A 23149-nucleotide genomic window follows, 5' to 3' on the forward strand; every position below is an offset into this window, starting at 1 on the left:
TTCTTAAAAAATATACTGTGTTTTATACAAACAATACACATTATACAGTTTTTTCACCGTTTCAACCCCTTCAAACTTAAGTTTCCTATGATGTGATGGGTATTTTAGGAGTGGGCACATTAGATATGAAAATATAATAAGCAATATTTCTTGATTCTAGTCCTAATCTTATTTTTCTTGGATTTTTAAAACTTTTTAATAAATCCGTAATAAAGTTATTAATTCCATAACTTGTATACTTCCTAATTAATGTACTATTCTTTGATTTTCTGTTATTTTACCCAAAATACTAAATAGGATACTTTTACATTTGATATCTTTTATTTAAAGAAAATAAAAACTGTGAATTAAAACTGCAAAGTCCAATTTTAACAAACTAAGAAGCAAGATGTTTGCAACTGAGTCATAGTTTTTCTCTTAAAGGGGTTTAATTCCTTGTAACATTATCCTACCTCCCATAATAGCCATCTTATTAGCATATCACTACACTATAACCTTAAAAGTATTTCATTCTTTCCTTTCTAAGATGTTCACCTACACTTTTAAAAAATCTCACAGCAAAGAACTGAACTTTAATACCTCCAAAATTATTTGGTTTCTAAATCTTAGAATTCTAAATTCTATTAAAGCACTAAATTCCTGCCATTGTTAAGTGCTGTCGAGTCGCTTCCGACTCAGGAACTATATGAGCAAGAGACAAAACACGACTACTTAGCCCTGCGCCAGCCTCACATTACTTGTTACGCTTGAGTCCTTGGTGCAGCCACTGTCAGCCCAGCTCATTAAGGGCCTTCGTCTTTTCCACTGTCCCTCCACTTTACCAAGCTTCATGTCCTATGCCAGGGACTGGTCTCTCCCGAAAACATGTCCAAAGTACGTAAGGTGAAGTCTCCTCATCCTTGCCTTTAACAAGCATTCTATCAGTACTTCTTTTGCTTTTTTTTAATTTAAATCATTTTATTGGGGCTCATACAACTCTTATCACAATTCATACATACACCAATTGTGTAAAAGCACACTTATACATTCGTTGCCATCATTCTCAAAATTCACCTTCCACTTGGGTTCCTGGAATCGGCTCATTTTCCTTTTTTCTCTCCCCCTCCCTCCCTGCTCCCCCCTCCCTCATGAACTCTTGAAAATTTATAAATTATTATTTTATCTTATCTTATACTGCCCGGCATCTCCCTTCACCCACTTTTATGTTGCCCATCCTCCAGGGAAGAGGTTATATGTAGATCGTTGTGATCAGTTCCCCCTTTCAACACCCCCTTCCCTCCCAGTATCACCACTTTCACCACTGGTCCTAAGGGGTGCACCTGTCCTGGATTCCCTGTTTTCAGTTCCCATCTGTACTGCTGTGAATCCTCTTGTCTAACCAGGTTTGCAAGGTAGACTTGGGATCATGATAGTTGGGGAAGGAAGTGTTTAAGAACTAGAGGAAGGTTGCTACAGTGAACCGAGTGACTCATCTCCCCACTACCCCTCTGCAAGGGATGTACAGTTGTCTACAGATGGGCATTGGGTCCCCATCATGCGTTCCCCTCATTCACGATGATATGATCCCCCCCGCGCCCCCCCACCACCACCGCGGCCTCTGGTGCTTGAAACCTGGTCCCCTCGGCCCTTCATGATCACACATGTTGGTGTGCTGCTTCCATGTGGGCTTTGTTGCTTCTGGGCTAGATGGCCGCTTGTTTACTTTCAAGCCTTTATGTCCCCAGACACTAAATCTCTCAATAGCCGGGCAATATCAGTCTTCTTCACCACACTTACTTATGCACACATTCGGCTTCAGCGTTTATGTGGGGAAGGTGATCACATATGATGGTTTTTGTTCTTTGGTGTCTGCTACCTGATCCCTTCAACACCTCGTGTTCACTTAGGCTTGTGTGCTTCTTTTCTGTGGGCTCTTTGCTTCCGAGCTAGATGGCCACTTGTTTGTCTTCAAGCCTTTAAGACCCAGGCGCTATATTTTTTGATAGCTGGGCACCAACAGCTTTCTTCACCATGTTTGCTTATGCACACGTCTGTCTTCAGCGATCATGTTGGGAAAGTAGGTATCATGGAATGACCGTTTAGCTGAGCAAGGTGCTCTTGTATTGAGGGAATGCGCGCAAGGAGGCCCAATATCCACCTGCTATCCTACTACTAAACCTATAAATGTATGCACATAGGTCTATTTCCCCCATAATCATAAATATATTTACATATGTACATGTCTGTATTTAGGCTTCTCGGTATGCCCTTTGCCTCCTACTCCTTTCCTCTATTTCCTTATGCTTTCCTCCTGTCCCACTACCTTCATTCTGGTTTCAGTAATTCCTCTCAGTTACCTTGCCCTTGTTCACTCCCTGTCAGTACTTCTTCCAAGACAAATTTGTTTGTTCTTTTGGCAGTTCATGGTACTTTCAATATTCTTTGCCAGTACCATAATTCAAGTGCATCGATTCTTCTTCAGTCTTCTGATTCAATATCCTATTTGCATATGAGGTAATTGAAAATACAACGGCTTGGTCAAAGTAACCTTGCTTTTCAACACTTTAAAGAGGTCTTGTACAGCAGATCTACCCAACGCAGCACACCTTCTGATGTCCTGGCTGATGCTTCCATGAGCACTGGTTGTGTATCCAAGCAAGATGAAGTCCCTGACAATTTCAATCTGTTCTCCATTTATCATGATGCTACCTATTCGTCCAGTTGTGAAGATTTTTGTTTTCTTCACATTAAATCGTAATAAAGTTGTATTCCTTGTTCTTCATCATGGGTTCTTCAAGGCTTCCTTATTTTAGTCAAACAAGGTTGTGTCACCTACATACTGCAGGTTGTTAATGAGACTTCCTCTAATCCTGATCCTGAGTTCTTCTTTATGTAATTCAACTTCTGTGATTATTTGCTTAGCATACAGATTTAATAAATCTAGTAAGAAGATTCAACAGTGTCTCACATCTGTCTTGATTTTAAACCATGTTCAACCATGCATTCTGTTCAAAATATTGCCTCTTGATTCATGTAGGTTCCATATGAGTGCAATCAAGTATTAGGGAAATCCTGTCTTCCCAAAGCTATCCATAACTGGTTATAATCCACACAAATAATTTTTGTTTTTCATTAGTTAAAACTCTTTTCATTTTTATTTTTCCCCCAAGTTTTATTGGCACATAATTTACATATCACATAATTGAATAGTTCGATCATTCAAACATATCAAGGTGGAATTGTACAATCACCACCCCATCCAACCTGTAGGATTCTCTGCTCCATGGTTGACTCACCCACAAGTGAGCTGTGCAACCAGAATCTGCTCCTGAGCTCCCTCCCCCTCCCGCCTTCTTTATTTACTCCAGATCTCCTCTTCCCTCTTATCAAATGCTTTTGAATAGTCAATAAACACCAATAAATATCTTTCTGGTATTCTCTGCTTTCAGCCATGATCCATCTGACATCAGCAATGATATCCCTTATTCCATGTACTCTTCTGTATCCAGCCTGAATTTCTGGTAACTCATGGTTGATGTGTTGAGGGAACCATTGTTGAATGATCTTCAGCAAAATTTTATTTGCAGGTGATATTAATGATATCATTTGACAATTTTTGTTTTCTCGTAGGTAATTCTTCTCTAGAATGGGTACAAATATGGATCTCTTCCAGCCAGGCAGCTGTCTTCCAAATTTCTTGACATAGCTGAAACACTGAACATCTTGAACATAGTGAAACATTTCAATGTGCATTCTGTCAATTCCTGGAGGCTTGTTTTTGATCAATGCTCAGTGCAGACTAGCCTTCCTCCTTCAATACCATTGGTCTTGATCATATGCTGCCTCTTGACATGGCTGAATATGGACCGGTTCTGTTTGGTACAGTGATTCTGTGTGTTCCTTCCATCTTCTTTTGATGCTTCCCGCAATGTTCATTATTTTCCCCATAGAATCTTTTAATACTGCAAATCAGGGCTGGAATATTTCATCAGTTCTTTCCATTTAGGACATGCTGAGTGTGTGTGTTTTTTTTTCTTTTTTGAGCTCTCTAACACTAGGACTTTGCACATTTCATTATAAAACTTTACTTTGCGTTGTTGAGCTTCCCTTTGAAATTTTTTGTGCAGCTCTTTTATTTGGTTTCTTCCATTTGCTTTATGGCTACTCTACAATTGGGCACAAGTTTCAAAGTCTCTTCTAACATCAAATTCAATCCTTTCTTTCCTGTCTTTTCAATGACTTTTTGTTTTCTTCATTATAATGCACTTTTTTATTATTAATCATTTTATTGGGGGCTCATACAACTCTTATCACAATCCATACATACATCCAGGGTATCAAGCACATTTGTACATTTGTTGCCATCATCATTTTCAAAACATTTTCCATCTACTTGAGCCCTTGGCATCAGCTTCTCATATTTTTCCCTTCCCTCCCCCACCTCCTCCTCATGAACCCTTGATAATTCATTAATTATTATTATTTTTTCATGTCTTACACTTCCTAAAGTCTGCCTTTGCCCACTTTTTTGTTGTCCATTCCCCTGGGAGGAGGGTTATAGGTAGATCATAGTGATAGTTCCCCCTTGCACCCCCCACCTTACCCTTGCTCTTTTAAAAATAGTTTTGACATATAATTCACAGATCATACAATTTAATCATTCAATCATATTAGGAAGGATTGTGTAATCATTGCCACAATCACTTTCAGAACATTTTTTTCTCATACTCATTGTTGCTAGCTATGTATGATGTGCTTGATTGCATCCTCCAGCTCTTCAAATCTTCTGCCATTAGTGTTCAATTAGTCAAATGTGCTCTTTAGATTTTTCTCAAAATTCAAGTGAAATATACTCAAGGTCATATTTTGGCTCCCAGGGACTTGTTTTCATTTTCTTCAGCTTCAACTTGAACTTAACATATGAGAAACTGATGATCTGTGCCACAGTCAACCACTGATCTCATTTTGGTTGCTGATACTGAATTTCTTTAGGATCGCTTAACACTAAATCCTAGACTTACACTCAACATTCTTGGACCTCTATCACCCTAATCACAATCCTCTCATTTTCTGATTTCTAGGTGATCTCAGCAAGCTCAGAACACTTCATCATAACTATATACAAAGATCCAGAAAAAATTAAGTCAAGTTGCATTAACTAGCTTAACTCTCTCCATTCTTACCTCCTTGTTCACTATATCTGAGAAAGAAGGCCTTTCTCCTTAGCAAAGCCAATCTTTCAGTTCTTTGATTCTATCTGTTCTATTGCTGGCAGTGAGGCACCACCAACCAACCAATCTTCTGACATGGCTGATTTTATACCTAGCAAGATGGCAATCACAATTAATCCTGTTAACACTCACAGCTGAATCATAATGCAAATCTCACCTCCCTCACTTTCTTTATTCCGATGCATTAGGAAACAAAGGACATTTGGTAGGAGTAACAAATTCTATAGCTGGAAGAGCCATATTAAATAAGTCACTCCATTACAAAAAGAGTGAGACTCTGACACTTGGTCTTGAAAAACACCCAAATTGAATAATTCAAGTAAATGTTTATGTTCTTCTGAAGTACAACACAAAACTGAGAACCTTTTCACTTCTGATGTTATTGTCATACAAGTAAAAATAAGTTAATAAATTAAATAATGAGGCTTTGAAAGTGAAAATGTAAAGAATAACCACCGACAAGTATATAACCTTAAGTAATAGGTATGCAGATTTTACATCCCATAATACAACTGACATCTTTAATAATTAAATCTTTTTATTGGGGGCATGTACAACTCTAATCACAATCCACACATATATCCATTGTGTCAAGCACTTTTGTACATTTGTTTCCCTCATCATTCCCAAAACTTTTGCTTTCTACTTGAGCCCTTGATATCAGCTCATTTTCCGCTCCCCCCCCGTCCCCGTGAAGCCTTGATAATTTATAAATTATTACTATTTTGCCACATCTTACACCATCCAACATCTCCCTTCACCCATTCTCCACTGTCCGTCCCCCAGGGAGGAGGTTATTTGTAGATCTTTGTAATCGGCTCCCCCTTTCTACCCCATCTTCCCTCCACCCTCCCGGTATCACCACTCTCACCACTCGTGCTGAAGGAATCGGATCATCTGTCCTGGATTCCCTGTGTTTCAAGTTCCCATCTGTAACAGTGTGCAACCTCTGGTTTAGCCAGATTGGTAAGGTAGAATTGGGATCATGATAGTGGTGGAGGTGGGGGTGAAAGCATTCAAGAACTAGAAGAAAATTGTATGTTTAATCACTGCTACACTGCACCCTGACTGGCTCGTCTCCTCCCGGTGACCCTTCTGCAAGGGGATGTCCAACAATTGTTTATTTTACTCTCATGGAATATAACAAAATGAAGGCTGTATTTCTTCTTAGAGTCCTAGATTATATTTCAATCATTTGCAAGTCAGAAATATAAGCATATGTACGTACATAAAGACTGTTCTAAAATCCAGCACATTTCCATATAGAAAAAAAATCTAAGAGGGGGCGGTTTTAGACACTTAGTGGAAAAATGTAATTTAAAGATAATGAAATTTCCCCATGGGCTTTTTGAAGGCTGCCTCTTACAAACATGTGAAGAACAATATAAATGTTGATAAAGATGGTTATATAAATTTGAATTCCGAAGTAATTGGCTGAAATGTAGTGTTCAGTTTTTCTCACTGAGAAAATTCGAAGGCTAATTTAAAATTTTAGTTTATAATCAAACAGTTTTATCTGTCAAATAATGTATACACTCCAAATGTTATCATTGCTTATTTTATGCCATAAAAAGGCATAAATCATTTTTGAACTAACTAAAATATGGGGGTTGAATTTCCAAATCAAAAATATGACCTAGGTTTCTGAAAGCATTTAAGAGATGATTTACTCTAAAACAACTATTTTTAAAACTCTTGTCATCATGTAAAAGAAAAACAAATTATGATATACCAAACAATTAAGAATAACCTTGTCAAATAAAACCTGTTATTTTGAATAAAAATGACAGCAACTGATTCTATTTGTAAACATCTGAAGATACACTGTTGAAATAATAGCATAAAACACTAAAAATAAAAATTCTGTGCCAATCAGTATATGATGTTGCTAACAAAAGTTTTTTCATTGATAAAGGATTGGCCACCCACTGCCATTAAGTCAATTCCGACTCATAGCAGCACTATAGGACCGAGTAAACTGCTCTTTAGGATTTCCAGGACTTTAAATCTTTACTGGAGCAGATAGCCTCTTTCTCCACTGGAGTGATTGGTGGGTTCAAACCACCGACCTTGCAATTAGCACTTCAATGCATAACCTATTGCATAACCAGGACTACTAAAATATCAGTAGTTAACAAGGGCTCAAGAAGAAAGCAAATGTTTTGAGAATGATGATGGCAACAAACGTACAAATGTGCTTTACACAATGGATGTATGTATGGATTGTGATAATAGTTGGGCCCCCAATAAAATGACTTAAAAAAAAGTATCAGTAGCTTAGGATAAGATAATAGGTAAAATAATCCCAAAAGTCCTTTAACACATTTTAAATTCTGGGTCTAGTTTTGCTGTCTTCAACTGCTGTGCACCAAATAAGCCTGTTTTTCATCTCCGTTCCCACAAGATCAGTGTTCAGTACTTTACCTTATGGAACAGTGCCTTCCACTGAAGAGCTGCTCAATAATTTGGTGTGAATAAAAAATACAAAACAACACGTAAGAGTTTCCAAATTGCTAAATTTAAGAATGCTATTATTTGGGCATAAACAATTTGAATTTTGTTAATCACATGGATTGTGAGGATAGACAACGTCTACTCCAAATTTCCTTCTCTAGACTTTAGTACTTTTTTCTTTCACTCACTCATTATTGCGTATTAGTGGATGCTTTTTACTCCTACTCATTTTAAGACCATTTAGAATAACGAAACATTTTGATTGTTCTGCCACACTTACCACCTATTCATATACCTACCATGTTTCAGGAACTGGAAAGTACAAAAAGACCTCAGGGAACTTACATGCTAGTATATCACATTAGACATCTAGTAAATCGCATCCCAACCAAATTATGCCTTCTCCTATTCCTCCTTCCCAAACCAAACCTAACTACTCTTAGAGCTCCCCGCACAGGGCTCCCAAAACTGCAAATCTGTATATAAGCAGACAGCCTCATCTTTCTCGTGTGGGCTGGCTAATAGGTCCAAACTGCTGGCTTTGTGACTGCCAGCTCAAGGAACAACGTTCCAATCATGACATGAGAGAAAAATGAGGCTGTCTCCTCCCATACAGATGAATGGCCTCAGAAACACTAGATAGGGTCAATGGATGTCAAGAAGAACTTAGGGTGGTGGTTCGCTTAAACTCATAATATTGAACTTATCAAATAATATTGAACTTATCAAATATTGAACTTATCAAATTCTATAGAATACATTACTATTAATAAATGGAGTTAGGAACCAGAATATTTCACTGTTCTTACACCATTAAACCACTACAATTCTAATAACCATTTCCAGATAAATAGCTATAGGAAATATTGAAAACGCAAATATTAAACACAGAATCCAGGAACAGGAGTGGGAACAGTCATACCAGAAGAGTAGGGGAAGAGGGGAAGAAGAAGAAGAAGGGATGAATGGGGAACCAATCGCAATGATCGACACATAACCATACACCCTTCAACAGAGAGAACAACAGAAAACAAGGGAAGGGAGACAACGACCGGTGTGAGAGATAAAAATAATAACAATGTACAATCTATCAGGGGGTTACCAGGGCGTAGGGGTGGCAGGAAGGTGGGAAGAGCTGATACCAATGGCTCAAAAGAAAGTAAATGTCTAGATCAGAATGAGGGCAACATATGTACAAACATGTCTGATTCAACTGATATGTGGACTGTGATAAGAGTTGTACCAGCCCCTAATACAATGAATGAATTTTTCTTAGATTGGGGCTTATAACTTATTTTGTTTCATATGTTTTTGTGTGTATGAAGTCCAGCACAGGTAGATCAATAGAGAACAATGATTGGATTAATGGTTTCTTAGGGTTTTGTTAGGGCAAGTTGGGGAAAATAAGGAGCTCATAATAATAATGAGTACAAGAAAGAATAAAATTAACTGCCATGACTGCACAAATCTTTTTAGTAAGACTAAACCAGTGAACTGTTTGATATATGAATTATGTCAATAAAATAGATCTATGTGCATATATTTATAGGTTTAGTATTAAGGTAGCAGAAGGTCATTGGACATCCATTCAGGTACTCCCTCAATGCAATAACACTTTGTTCTGTTAAATTGGCATTCCATGATGCTCACCTTCCCGACACGATCACTGAAGACACAGCAGGTGCATAAGCAAATATAGTGAAGAAAGCTGATCGTGCCCAGCTATCAAAAGTTAAAGCATTTGGGGTCTTAAAGGTGTGAAGATAAACAAGCGGCCATCTAGCTGAGAAGCAGCAAAGCCCACATGGAAGAAGCACACCAGCCTGTATGACCACAAGGTGTCAATGGGATCAGGTATCAAGCATCAAAGAACAAAAAATCCTATCATTGTGAATAATGGGGAGTACGGAGTGGGGACCCAAAGCCCATTTGTAGGCAATTGGACATCCTCTTAAAGAATACTTGTGGGGAGATGAGCCAGTCAGGGTGCCGCGTAGCAACAATGAAACATACAACTTTCCTCTAGTTCTTAAATGCTTCCTCCCCACCATTATCATGATCCCAATTCTACCTTACAAATCTGGCTAGACCAGAGAATCACACTGGTACAGATAGGAACTAGAAACACAGGGAATCCAGGACAGATGAACCCCTGAAGACCAGTGGTGAGAGTGGTGATACCAGGATGATGGAAGGAAGGTGGGGTAGAAAGGGGGAATCAATCGCAAGGACCTACATATAACCCCCCTCCCTGGGGGATAGACAACAGAAAAGTGGGTGAAGGGAGATTTTGGACATGACAAAATAATAATTTATAAATTATCAAGGGTTTATGAGTAAAGGGGGTGGGGAGGGCAGGGGAAAATGAGGATCTGATACCAAGGGCTTAAGTAGAAAGCAAATGTTTTGAGAACGACGATGGCAACAAATGTACGTAACACAATGGATGGATGGATTGTGATAAGGGTTATTTATACAAGTCCCAATAAAATGAAAAAGGTGGGGGGTTATTCCTCACAAATGGACCAATAAGTATTGATGAAAAATGAAAAGATTAAAGTCATCTGGTATTCCATCTTACTAGGATCCACACTGTAAGAAATGTGATAGTGGCGGCAGCACCAGATCGCCTCTGACTTCACAAGAGGGAAGGAGGCAAATCTCCATCAGCAGCAGCTGAAGGACAGTTCCTACAAGAGGAAGTCAGACATACGTTGACCCTCTTCTGGCACCAACCACCCCTCCTGCAGCACTCTCTATTTCTCAGATGGGTGTGATAAATTATTGCAACAGTCACGCAGAGTTCACAAATCATACTCACATTATGAGATTGGGGGAGCTAACAGGTTACAATTTAGGGTAAGAAATGCTCAAGAATAAACAGTCGACACAATCTTCTCAGTCATAGACACAACTCTTAAGGTTCTTCAGCTCTGTTGGAAAAGCCCACTGGGCACTACACTTCACCTGAAGGCACTTTGCACTAGCTCCATGGGTCAGCAAACCAATTTCCCCCAATTAAAAGCCTAGAAACATCCCACTCAGCAATGGAGCCTCCTGCCTCAAAGTACTTGGCTGCATTTGTTCCATGAGTCGGGAACAAAGCACACTGTACTACGTTCTGGCTGTGCTGCTATCATTTCTCTGGTGTTTCTCTGGTGACACACTTATGTCCTTGGATCAAGGAGGTTCCATGTACAGGCACCTAGGGGGTCCAAAGGATGTGTTCCACCCCGGCTCTTTTTTACTGACAGCAGTGAGACTCTCTCCCTTCCGTTTCATTTTAAATCCAGAAGGATTACAAAACTGGCCAATTCCATCATTTGATTTCTATGTTGTAACAATCACAACTAACCTGCTAACAATCATCCACGACTGATTCATATAATCCTATCACTCTTTCTCTTACATAGACCCATCAGGAAAAAGTCATTTGGGGACGTTACCAAAAATAGGGCTAGAAGGGTCATATTAAATAATTTACTGCCTTACACAGCACATACCCATGGAAGCAAAAGTGAGCAACCAAAGGACACATTGTGTTTGGAAAATTTGCCTGCAAAAGACCTCTTCAAAGTGTTAACGCAAAGACGGACTGGCCCAGTGGCGGCCACAATGGGTAGAAACCACAATGACTGTGAGGAAGGCACAGGACCAGGCAATGTTGGGTTCTGTTGTACAAAGCTATTTACAATCAACTCCAGGGGACCTAACAACAACACTGACTTACACTCGTGTATCAGTTCTGAAGAGCACATGTTAGCCTTTAAAGTACAGTTCCAATAGTCATTTGAGGAACACTGGGGTCACAGTAAGGAGTGTTGGTGGTGCACTGGGGGAAATGTTGGGCTGCTAAACCACAATGGGGGTTCACACACACTCGCTGTTCTGCAGGGGGTGAAATTAACCTATCAGTTCCTGTTAAGATTTACAGCCTTGGAAACTGTGAGTCAAGATCAACTCAACTGCAGTGGGTTTGGTTTTGATTTTGTTGGTGGCACAATAGTTAAGTGCTCAGATGCTACCGATTCAAACAGAACAGTCACTCTGTAGGAAAAGTTGTGACCTTCGGTCTCCATAAAGATTGTTCATGTTGTCAAACACCTTGAAGGGCTTCCAACTCACGGTAGCCCTGTCTACAGCAGAAGAAAACACTGCCTGGTCCTGTCTCTATCATACAATCATGGCTATGTTTCAGCCCATTTTTGCATGCACTGGGTCAATCCAACTCATTCTAGGGCAGTGTTTCTCAACCTTCCTCATGCCGCAACCCTTTACTACAATTCCTCATGTTGTGATGACTCCCCGCCACAACCATAACATTATTTTCGTTGCTTCTTCATAACTGTAATTTTGCTACTCCTACAAAAGGGTCATTTCACACACACACACACACACACACACACACACACACACACACACACGTCACGACCCACAGGTTGAGAACCGCTGTTCTAGGGTCTTCCTCTTTTCTCAGACTAGCTACGATACCATGTATGAGATTGTTTTCCAAGGATTGCTCCCACCTGATAACATGCCCAAAGTACATCAGACAGAGCCTTGCGATCGTCAATTCTAAGGAGATTCCAGCCACTTCTTGAAAGACAGATTTGTATGTTCTTCTCGTACTTCATGGTACAGTCAATATTCTTTGTCAAAACCATAATCAAAAGGCATTAATTAATTTTCAGTCTCCTTTAGTCATTGTCTAGCTTTCACATATGTACTAATACAAGGCTTGGGTTAGACCTACCTCAGCCTGAAGTGATATCTTTTCTTTTTAACACTTTTAAAATGTCATTTCCAGATTTCCTAATGAAATACATTTTTAACTTTCTGAGTGCTGTACCTATAGGCACTGAGTGTAGATTCAAGTGAAATGAAATTCTTGAAAACTTCCTCAATATTCTGTTCATTTATGAAGATGTTGCTTATTGACCCAGGTGTGAAGATTTTTGCTTTCTCTTTGTAGGTATAATCCATACTGAAGGCTGTAGTGTTTGATTTTCAACAGTAAATGGTTTAAGTTCACTTTCAGCAAGCAAAGGTTATATTATCTGTATATTACAGGTTGTTAGTAAGCCTCCCTCCAGTCCTGATGTCTCACTCTTCCCCACATAATCCAGCTTTTGGAGTTATCTGCTAAGCATATGGATTGAACAAGTGAGGTGAAAGGATACGTGTTGTTACTGAGTGCCAGCAAGTCAGTTCCAACCCATAGGGACCCCAGGTACAACAGAAGGAAACCAGCGTGGTCCTGGGCCATCCTCACAATTCTTCCTATGCTTGAGTCCACTGTTTCAGCCATTATCAATCCATCTCGTGGAAAGCCTTCCTCTGTTTCAGTCCCTCTACTTTACCAAGTATGATGATCTCTTCCAGGAACTGGCCTCTCCTGACATGTCCAAAGTATGTCCGATGAAGTCTTGCCAACCTTGCCTCAAAGGTGTACTCTGTCCAGGGCAGCAACTCTAGATTTGTTTTGTTTTTTTCTCGAGTTCTTTCAGTTTCAGATATGCTGAGCATGCGCTTCCTTTTCAGTTTTATAACTCGAGGTCCCTTACACATTTCATTGTAATATTTTACTTTGTCTTCCTCGAGCTTCTCTCTGAAATTTTGTTTAGCGTTTTGATGTAATCATTTCTTCCATATGTTACTTTATGATTAAGAGCAAGTTTCAGAATTTCTTTTGACATCTACTTTGTTCTTTTTCTTCCTCTTTTTAATAACTTTTTATTCCTTCCTGTACAATATTCTTGATATCATCCCATATCAGGTCTTCTGTCATTAGTGTTAATACATAACATCTGTCTTGAAATGTTCACAAAATGCAGGTGGGATATACTCAAGGTTGTGTATATTGGCTCTTGTAGATTTGGATTCATTTTCTTCAACTTCAACCTGAACTTACATATGAGTAACTGATGATCTGTTCCACAGTCATCCCTTGGCCTGGTTTTAGCTGCTGGTATTGAGCTTCTCTATCAACTCTTTCCACGGATGTAGTCAATTTGATTCTGTGTATTCCATTTGAATAAGAGCACATGTTTTGTATTGTTGAAAAAAAGCATTTTCAATGAACACATCATTGCTCTTGCAAAATTCTACCATACAATCTCCAGCTTTGTTTCTATCACTAAGACCGCATTTTCCAACCACTGTTCCATCCCCTTATTTCCTACTTTAACATTCCAATTACCAAGGCATCTTGAATGCATGCTTGATTAATTTCTGACTCAGACATCAGTAGAATTCTACTTCTGCATCGTTAGCTTTGGTGGTTGGTGCATATTTGAATAACAGTTATATTGAATGAATAACAGTTGTTTTGAGTGTATATGGATAGGCATTATCCTACCACAGACAGCACTGTACTTAAAGTCAGATCTTGAAATGTACATTATGATGATGAACCAATCACATTCTTCTTGATGATTTCATGCCTAGAATAGTAAACCATATGATTTTCTTATTCAAAGTGGCCAATACCAGTCCATTTCAGCTCATTAACACCTAGAATATTGATTTTTTATGTGTTCCATTTCATTTTTAAGGACTTCCAATTTCCTAGATTCAATTTTTGTACTTTCCCAGTTCCAGTTAATTGATGTTTTCAACTGTTTCTTCTCATTTTGACTCTTGCCCCATCAGCAAATAAAGGGCCTGAAGGTTTTTTACTCTCATAGGCTTTACTCCATTCACGTCTTTATGGTCAGCTCTACTTTGAGATGACAGCTGTTCTGCAGTCATACTTTGAGTGACTTCCAATCTGCATGGCTCATCTTCTGGCACTATCTCTGACAATAAATATTCTGCTTCTGTTCATTAACTTTTAAGTCACTGACAATGTTTTGGTGCTATACAAAGGAATTTTCAGTGGCTAATTTTCCTCTCACGTGGACAGCCGTTCATTCTCCTAGTCTGTTCTAGTCTGGAAGTTCTGCCTAAATCTGTTACTCTAAGTGACCCTGCTGGTATTTAAAATACCAGTGACATAGCTTTCAGTATCACAGCAACACACAATCCACCACAGTACAACAAACTGACAGACAAGAGTTGGGGGTGTTCAACAGACCATCACTTATCCCACTTCCTGAATTTCCTGTTCCCATTCCTCCGACTTTGCTAACCCTTTGGTAAATGTCACCCTTTTTATTTCAACTGGTTATTTTAAGTTGTACATACCCCAAGTTGTATTAATGCAAGCGGTTAGTCCGTTCTGAACTTGAAGAGTGCCTAAAGGCCATAATACGCTTGAGGGTTCCACCAGTGTTTATCTAATCAATAAACCTGGTCTTTTATGATTTTGAGTTCATTTCTCCCACTCTATCGAGGACTTTATAATGCTATCTATTTCTAAGCAGTTGTGTGGTAGCTGGGCACCATCTACTTCTTTTAGTCTGAGGGTCGTGGACACTGACATTAGCACAGTCCACTGCTCCGCTGCGTTACTTCCATGTCTACTAGATTCTCCTCCTTCTCCTTCCCTTTATCTGGGAAGAGACCAATAGTTGCCTCTGGGATGGCTTCTCGTTCGATTATAAGGCCCCAGTCACTAGTCACCAAAGTAAAATATATAACATTGTCTTTGTGGATTTGGGTCTCCACTCCACACTCCCCTCATTAACATTGATAGTTTGTTTTTTTCTGGGCCCTTGATGCCTGATACCTGATGCCATTGACAATTCATGATCACACAGAAAGTTTTTTGTTTTTATTTTATTTTAATCATTTTATTAGGGGCTCATAAAACTCTTATCACAATCCATACATACATCAACTGTGTAAAGCACATTTGTACATTCGTTGCCCTCATCATTCTCAAAACATTTGCTCTCCACTTAAGCCCCTGGCATCAGCTTTTGTCCCCCTCCCTCTCCACTCCCCCCTCGCTCATGAACCCTTGAAAATTTATAAATTATTATTCTGTCATATCTTACACTGTCCAACGTCTCCCCTCACCCACTTTTCTGTTGTCCATCCCCCAAGGAGGAGTTTATATGTACATCCTTGTAATGGGTTCCTCCTTTTCACCCCACCTTCCCTCCACCCTCGCAATATCACCACTCTCACCACTGGTCCTGAAGGGATCATCTGCCCTGTTTCCAGTTCCTATCAGTACCAGTATGCATCCTCTAGTCTAGCCAGATTTGTAAGACAGAATTGGGATCATGATAGTGGAGGGGGGGAAGCATTTAGGAACTAGAGGAAGGTTGCATGTTTCATTGTTACTACACTGCATTCTGACTGGCTCATCTCCTCCCCGCCCACAGAAAGTTTTTATACATACAATTCAGTGACATTATTTTTATCATGTTGTACAATAATAACCACTACACTTTTCTAAATTATCCTACCACAATTAAGAGAAATTCCGTACTCCCTGGCCTACACAATGATTCCCTCCTTCCAATTCCCTCCCACCCCTGCCCACCTGTAACAATCTTTAGTCTTGATTCGTTGCCTTATTCCAGATCAATGGGATCAATGTTGTTCTTTACTATGTGTGTGTGCCTCAATTTCTCTTTCAACACTGAAACATTGCTGCTACACCAAGGCCTCAAGTACAAGGCACATGTTTTGAGAAAGATGATGGCAACAAATGTACACACGTCCTGACATGATGGATGATGGATGGATTGTGATGAGTTGTATGAGCCCCCAATAAAATGATTTTTAAAATAAACACATTGCTGCTTCTTTTTAAAGTACTTTGCCTTGCATTTATCATCGCTTGTTTCAAAATGATTTTTTATGGGAAAAAGAGAGGAAATTCTTCACTGCTTTTTTTCCCTGTCTTGGTATTTTCATCTTCAATTCAAATGAGCAAAATGTATATATAACATGACTAGTTAATATGGTGTTTTAATGTTCATTCAACTGAATTTCATGAAAGAAATGACAGGGAGATAGGTTCTGAAGGTTGAATTGGGACCAAAATAGAGGGAAAGAAAAAGTATACCTAGAGAAAGAAATTTCAATGCCAAGAGTATATTCATGAAGTACAGTGGTAAAAATGTAAAAGAAAAAATAGGAATTGAGGAAATAGAAACAATAGACAAGCTTAATGATCCCCCCCCCCACCGGCCCCGCTTAATGATTATTTTTATCAATTTAAGTGAAAGTTGTGAAATAACAGTAGTAGCAGCTTAAATGAAAGGCAGGTCTCAAAGACAACTTTGTTTATTTTACTTTGTTTTGTTGTTCTAATTTTTTTTTCCTTGATAAATGAGGCAGTGTTGAAAAGTATTCATTTTACATTCTTTCTCTGATGCTTGTCTTGCTACTGAATTAACATTTGTTGCCAAGAGGACATAGTGTTCAGCAACTCATATTTGCTTCTATAAAAAGATCAAAAAAGAAAAACATCAAGGAGACTATTTAGTGAGACAAAACCTTAACTCCTTAAAAGATTCTGTATTAATTTCAGGGGGAAATGTACTTCACATAAACTTTAAAAACAATCTTCCAGTATTGACATTTTAGCTCATTTACTTTCAGTAATGACTAAAATAACTTTCAAAAATAATTCTTGGCATCAAAATTGAGCTTTCAACTAACCAACAATAATAGCAAGTTATACATAAGTATAAATTTTGGAACAAGATAAAATATAAAAATTGCTCTAGGTAGGGTTCAAAACAATAACAACTATTATTATTATGTAAGTGAAACAGAGATGTCATAAGGTTAGTAGTCCTCCAAATGCTTTTTAAATTACATATAATTAGATAGATCATATCTTATTCAGACCTTTATCTTCAGTAACTAGTATAGGAGTTAGTATGTACTAAGAATGCTTGTTTCATGAATGAAGAAATATTTTGTAATAATCCACACTACCCTCCAAAAACAAAACTCACTAGTATTAAGTTGATGTCGACTCAAAGCTATCCTACAGGACAAGGTAGAGTTGCTCCTAAGTGAGTTTCGAAGATTGTAACTCTTTACGGAAGTAAGAAGCCCCATATTTCTCCTTCAGAGAATCTGGTGGTTTTGAACTGATGACCTTGTAGTTGGCAGTCCAATGCATAACCACTATGCCACCAGGGCTCCACTTACTACCTGAAAATATTACACAACAGATCTCTTGCTTTACGATCATTTAATTACATTTTATTACAGAATGAGTAAATTTTGTGCTATTCTCACTGTAGAAATGAGAAAAAAAAATAGGGTAGTCTACAACTGGCTTTACCTTTGTTATGTCCTAAATGCAAGCAACAAACACTATAAAAACCCTACTTATTGCAGCTTGCTTTTTACAAAAACACACACATATATCCACCACCTCTCACAGAACTACCAATTAGATCTAAACTAGTTAGTACACTTCTTCCCTTTCACGTGGAATTGGGTATAACCTGTCTCTTAGTAAAGTCATAAGGACATAAATTGTGGTTACTAGCAATATAGTCCTATGCAAAGATCAAAAGAATATATTTGAACACCTATTATAAGCTTGGCACTACACATTTGAGGTATAATTTTGACTATTTTACAGGAAGAGAAACAGAAAGCGAAGTAATTTATCCAATGCTGCCAGAATCCACTAAAATATGTTCCTTTATTTAAAGAATTGTGAAGACGTGATAGAAAAGGGATACTACCCAAACTAAGCCTACTTCCAAGCATCTAACTCGGTGGATTTGAATTCACATGTATTAAACATAAATTAAAACATACTTGTTTTTGTTAAATTATATGTTCAATATACATGTTTTTATTAAAAAATTTACCTTGACCATTGAAATGTAATACTTGTAGTCCTTGATCATTAAAATGTAACACTTTTTATTTAAAAACAAACAACCAAATCGATGTGAAGGAGCATGTATGCAGTGGAGACCCAAAACCCATCTGTAAGAAAATTAGACAGTCCCTCTCAGAAAGGTCAGACAGGCAGGATGAAAAATACAACTTTCCTCTAGTTCCTAAATGCTTCCTCAACTCCCTCCACTATCATGATCTCAATTCTACCTTACAAATCTGGCTAGACCAGAGGGTGTACACTGGTACAGATAGGAACTGGAAACAGGGCAGATGATCCCTTCAGGATCAGTGGTGAGAGTGGTGATACTGGGTGGGTGGAGAGAGGGTGGGGTCGAAAGGGGGAACCAATTATAAGGATATGCATGCATATAAACTCCTCTCTGGGGGACGGACAACAGAAAAGTGGGTGAAGGGAGACATTGGACAGTGGAAGATATGACAAAATAATAATTTATAAATTATACTGGGTTCATGAGGGAGGGGGAGCGGGGCGGAAAGAGGAAAAAATGAGGAGCTGATGCCAGGGGCTTAAGTGGAGAGCAAATGTTTTGAGAATGATGAGGGTAACAAATGTACAAATGTGCTGTATACAATTGATGTATACATGGATTGTGATAAGAGTTGTATGAGCCCCCAATAAAATGATTTAAAAAGAACATTATGATACATTAAAAAAAAAATCCAGGGTGCGGTATAGCACAGATATACCACATAACTATCCTCTAGTTCCTTAATATTTCCTCCCCTTACTATTATGGTTTTTATTTGTTTTACCTCATTAATCATGTAACATTTGTGTATGTTCATTTGTATATTTAATATCGTTTGGTACATGAAAGGCAGGATAGATAAGCCTTCAGAAACAGTAACAGGAGTAACGGTTCCCTGAGAGTAAGGGAAGTGTGTGGGCGGATAGGACCTGATAGCACTGATGACTGTGTAACTCCACTTGAGGGGAGCAAACAGAATTGCATGTGAATGAACTTATTAGATTGTGTAAAATGTGGCACACAAAAACTATTATAGGGAAAAAGTAATAATAAGGGCTCCGGGGGAAGGATGAGGGACAGAGGGAAGCTGATATCAAAGGAGTTCAAGAAGGAAAACTTTGTTTTGAAACTGATTGTGGTAGCAATTGTACAATATTACTTAATGTGATTGAGTATAGATTGTTACGATGTCTGAGTCTAGGCTGTCAAACTGGAAATAGCCAATGAAACTTCCGTGTAGACATGGCCTTCTCCTGAGAATTCTGGGAAATCTTGTACTTCCTCCTAGGAGGCGGGAGACACCTCCCTCTCTCTGCTGACTCCTTTGGAGAGCCACATGGACGCACCCTGATGCAGCCCTGTGTGCAGAGAGCCATGCAGAGACCTCTGCCAGCGCTGAGATGTTTCCAATGCCACCGGATCCAAAGACTTTCTACCCACTGTCCTGTGATCTTCTACATTCTGCATCATTGCATGTGTTTTGTGAATCTGAAGAAGACATTATAGATTGCCGTCGGATATATGGGCTAATATCGGACTTATGGACTTGATCTGGACTGGGCTGGAATGTTTTCTTAATGTACAATTAGTCTTTATATAAAACTCTTTCTTATACACATATGTGTGCCCATCGATTTGTTTCTCTAATCTACCCAGACTAACACAATATTTTACAACTTAATAACAAAAAAAAACAACTTAGACATTTCACAAAGGAGGCTATTCAAGCATCCGCCAAGCACAGGAAAAGACACTTACTGTCATCATGCATTACAGAGAAACAAGTCAAAAGCAAAATGAGATTATCATCTCACCATCAGAAAGGCAATCATCACAAACACACCCAAACTAGAAAACAGGAGGCATTGCAGATGTTGAGGAAAACCCAGAACACTTATGCACTCCTGGGAATGGAAAATCCACCGTGGAAAAAATGTGGACCACACATTACCATCGAAACCTAGCAGTCCCAATCGTAGGCGTGTTCTCCAAGGGGTGAAGGCAGGAATGAGCACAGGACGCTGTATACCAACGCTCACTGTAGCGCCTGCCACGATGGCCAGAAAGTGGAAACAGTGAAATGTCCATCAACAGATAACTGAATATATGGCATACGGTATAGACGTATAATAAAGTATGCAGTCACAAAGCAAAATTAAATTCTTATATATGGCACAACATGGGGAACCTTGGAAACATTATGCTGAGTTAAATGTGTCAGCTATAAAGTACACAAATTTTATTATCTCGTTTATATAAAATAAGTAAATATACAGGAATCAAAAATATGGAGAAAAGAGGAAGAGAGATTGTTTGCTTAGAAGTCAGTGAGTTTATATTAATGGTGGTAGAATGACAGAAAGAATGGTTGCACAACTTGAAGAATGTAATAAATGCCACTGAATTATATATGCAGAAACTGCTGAATTGGTGTATACTTTCAGTACAATGAAAAGCTTTATTTTTACTTCAGTGAAAACTAAAAAGACAATCAGTATTGATCAAGGCAGGAATTAAATACTTAAACTTTTTAAAGTAGTGCAGAGAAATTACAATCCTTGGTAAAACTTTTATCTGGAAACATGTATGAGGGGGCATCAAAAAGTTTATGGGAAAATTCCATAATCTTTTTTTTAAATAATGTTTTTTACTGTAAACTAGATGGGGGGGGTTACATATTAGGTCATTCGTTTTATATTCAACAGTTTAAACTTCTAACCAACACCCCCCACCCCCACCCCAACCTCCTATAGTTTCCCCTTCAGTGGCTCCTTGATTTCTCTTCTCTCTCTTATGAATCACTATTTTCTATTTCACCCAAATTAACACCCATCAACATTCTGGCCTATTACTTTCGCTCCCCGCCCCTGCCTCTCCCACCATGGAGTCTGTATTAGTGTTCATTTGGGCTTTTTCTCTTTCCCTTTACAACAGAGGTGTCATATAACACGTGTGTCCTCTGGTGATCGGTTCATCTCACTCAACATTCATAATGCTCTCTAGGTCCATCCATGTCGGGAGGTGCTTCATGGTTCCCTAATTGCATTTCAGTTCCATTTTTCCATGAACTTACTGAAGTCCCTCGAATATGTTCACTGGACCCACATAAGCAGCTCCATAAAAACAAAGGAATACACAGGCTATCACATAATTTGCTTTAGGCTTATAAAATTTTATATACTTTATTTTACAACCCTCCTTTCATTTATAAATAATTATTTTAAAACTGAGGCAAATTTGGTAAAACGGTGTCAAAGGGGGCACAAAAAAAGTTAGTTTGGGAAAGTTTCATGAACACAGCTGTGAAGCCTCTCTGGAAATAACAGGCTTGATAAAAGACCTAATGCTGTACCAGTTGCTGAAGCAGGTGTGACTGCCACTCAGCCGCATTTGCAGAAGCACATTCTAAACATTGCTAGTAAATCTCAATACTGCAACCAATGGCTGCCTGCCACTTCACTATGACCATCATTTTTAAAAATAAAGAAAGTCACTCTATGACCAAGAACAACACAACGTAAAACAAAACACAACTGCATGTAAGTTCTATAGTCCATTACCGTATATACTCGTGTATAAGCTGAGTTTTCCATCACATTTTTAATGCAGTTTTTGTGCAAAATTAGGTGCCTCAGCTGTTATTCTAATCCGCTTATACTCGAGTATATAAGATGACTGCCTAATTATATATTATATAATATATATATAATTTTTTGGTATTATTCATCCTAAGCCCAAAATTTCCATTGGATGGGAATCTGAGTTATGTCTTTTTACTATAAATATATGAAAGCATTTGTGAGATACTCCCAAAAGGGTCCTATTATATGAAAAGAGGGTGGCATTTTCCCTGGTCCTACATTTTGACCGTTTCTATTAGAGACAGAAAGCTCAGGAGAAATCGGATGATGGCAGCATTTTCCTCAGACTGTTGACCCTTCATTCAACCCTTCATTTGAACTCACCCACATCTCCATGCCCCCACCCACCCCTGCTACTTTGTTCTACCATGCTCATATGCCTACCTTTAGCATATTACCACTATTCAGAACACTGGAATTTAACAAACATTCAAATAGTCAGCGCTTCCAAGTCTGCACAATTATTATGAAAGTGAATCGAAAGTTCTTTAGAAATATGCTGGCATAAGTGCCAAATAAATGATTTTAACTTCTTTGAAAAATATCTAAACACATGTAGATACATTTTCTAAAATTAATTTGACGGTTCTTTTGAATGATTTTCCACTGTTAACAATGTTTCCTGAACTCCAAGCAACATGGTTTCTTGTACCACATTTTTAAAGTTGCTTTCATTCAGCTGCATGTGTCAGTGACCTCCAAAATGACCTTTACAAAAGCAGTTGTGCACTTTACTATGGTGCAAATCCTCACAGACAAGTTGAACCTGTTCTTTTTGGCTCTGAGCCCTTGTACTGAATACACAGCTGAGATTTATTATAAAAGGGGAACTAAGGGGCATTATTGCACAACATTTATCCTTCACGTATAGCCAAATATAATCTTTTACAACCTTTGAGAGCTCTTAAATAAACAGATCTTCTATTAATTGCAGTTTCTTTTTTGTCACCAATCATATGGCATATTGAGATTCATTTTACATTAGGAAAAAGCTAATACACAAAGTACATGTGCTAGGAGTTTGTAAAGTAGTTAGAATTCATCTCTTTCTAATATTTATTTTTAAATATTATTTTTCATA

At 38.4% G+C, this 23149-nt stretch overlaps 1 protein-coding gene across 1 annotated transcript in view; it reads right to left on the reverse strand.

The window, feature by feature from the left end:
* Positions 1 to 23149, reverse strand: part of MNAT1 (MNAT1 component of CDK activating kinase) — a 206427-nt gene that overhangs the window by 63384 nt on the left and 119894 nt on the right. The window lies entirely within an intron of this gene.

The sequence above is a fragment of the Tenrec ecaudatus genome, chromosome 14 (assembly GCF_050624435.1).
Source record: "Tenrec ecaudatus isolate mTenEca1 chromosome 14, mTenEca1.hap1, whole genome shotgun sequence".
Lineage (NCBI taxonomy): Eukaryota > Metazoa > Chordata > Mammalia > Afrosoricida > Tenrecidae > Tenrec > Tenrec ecaudatus.